The 1,787-nt window shown below is 43.3% G+C and overlaps 1 pseudogene; it reads left to right on the top strand.

Moving 5' to 3' along the window:
• Positions 1 to 211: 211 nt before the first annotated feature.
• LOC128576957 (E3 ubiquitin-protein ligase SIAH1-like) lies at positions 212 to 1,288 on the top strand (annotated as a pseudogene).
• The last annotated feature ends 499 nt before the right edge of the window (positions 1,289 to 1,787 follow it).

Below are 1,787 nucleotides of genomic sequence, written 5' to 3'. Positions count from 1 at the left end.
AAAAAAAAAAACTAGTTAAAAGTGGAAGTAGAAATAAATGGGTTAGAAAGTAAAATTACAGTGAAATTTTCTTTAGAATCCTTTACAGATCCTTCCAGGTAAATAGAAAAGATGTAAAATCTCCATCATTTTTTACAGCTTAATGTATGGGTATGTGGTCCCTCAGGACCCGCCCCTCTGGGTCGCACCTTTTCAGCGCCCCAGGTGCCCTATGTGGTTTTCAGAAGGAGCACGCAGGTGCTCCAGGACTCCAGGACGCACCAAAAGGACACAGCAGCTAAGGTTAGAGAGAAGCCCGGTGGCAGTTCCTGGGCGGGTTCTCCAGCAGTGGCAGCGGGCTAGGGTTTCCCGCCAGCAAGAGACTGTGGAGCTACCAATGGCGGCGGAGGTTGGGGACCAAGCGTGTCTGAGCCAGGACCGGGTTGGAGGCGCGATCTCCACCCACAGAAATGAATCGTTGGACTGTGACAGCACAGTCCCTGTGGACCCTGCTGGTCCCTCACAGTGTCCACTATCCCAGAGGCTTCCTGCCCTGCCTGACACAACTGCAGCCAACAGTGACTTGGTGAGTCTACTTGAGTGTGCAGAATGCTTTGACTATGTGTTACCACCCATGGTTCAATGTCATCGTGGCCTTCTTCTTTGTAGCAACCATTGCCCAAAGCTCACTTGCTGTCCAACTTGCCAGGGCCCATTGGGATCCATTTGCAACTTGGCTATGGATAAAATGGCCAATTCAGTACTTTTCCCTTGTAAATATGCCTCTTTCGGATGTGGAATAACTGCTCCACCCCATGGAAAAAGCAGACCATGAAGAGCTGCGTGAGTTTAGGCCTTATTCCTGTCCCTGCCATGGTGTTTCCTCTTTAGACGCTGTCATGTCCCATCTGTTACATAAGCATAAGCCCCTTACAGCACTACAGGGAGAGAGTACAGTTTTCCTTCCTATAGACATTAATCTTCCAGTGCTGTTGACTGGGTAATGATGCAGTCCTGTTTTGGCTTTCACTTCACGGTGGTCTTGGAGAAACAGGAAAACTACGATGGTGGACAATGGGTCTATGAAATTCTACAGCTGATAGGACCACCCCCAACAAGCAGAAATTCCCTATTTGAGCCAAATGGTCATAGACAGCTATTGACTTGAGAATCAATTCTTTGGTCTATTCAGGAGAGAATTGCAACAGACATTATGAAGAGTGACTGCTTAGTCTTTCACACCAGCATTGCACAGATTTTTGCAGAAAATGGCAATTTAGGCATTAGTGTAACTATTGCCAAGTATTGAAATGACAATAAGACATTTTGTGGTTAGTATTTAGAACTATGGCATTCAATTTTACAGAAAATAAGGCACCCCTCTGCCTGCCAACCTGGAACTCTTTTGGTAGGTGGAAGGTAGATACATGAAAGCAAGTAAAAGAAATGTTTTAAAATACAGTAAGCAGTTTCATGTATTAACACTGATATCTTCAAACATAAGTCAACAGTAAACCACTGAAAATATATATTTGTACACCCAAGGTGGGCATCTTTTGTTATTAAAAAAGGAAGAATTGTAAAATAATTCTGACTTTTGTCCTTTTTGTAAATTGCATTGATGAAAAAATAATGTTTTTTTGCATGTATGTGTGCATGCAAGCATGTGTGCTTATGTGTGTGTGAGCATGCGCCTGTTTTTTTTTTTTTTCTTTTTCTCTTGAAAACTCAAGTCATTTTTGAATGGTCTTGAACCACTGCTTTTCCCCTTGTGAATCATTACGTAGTACTGCTGTTTTTTTTTTGTT

This window comes from Nycticebus coucang, chromosome X (assembly GCF_027406575.1).
Source record: "Nycticebus coucang isolate mNycCou1 chromosome X, mNycCou1.pri, whole genome shotgun sequence".
NCBI lineage: Eukaryota > Metazoa > Chordata > Mammalia > Primates > Lorisidae > Nycticebus > Nycticebus coucang.
This window is presented reverse-complemented; position numbering and strand designations above follow the sequence as displayed.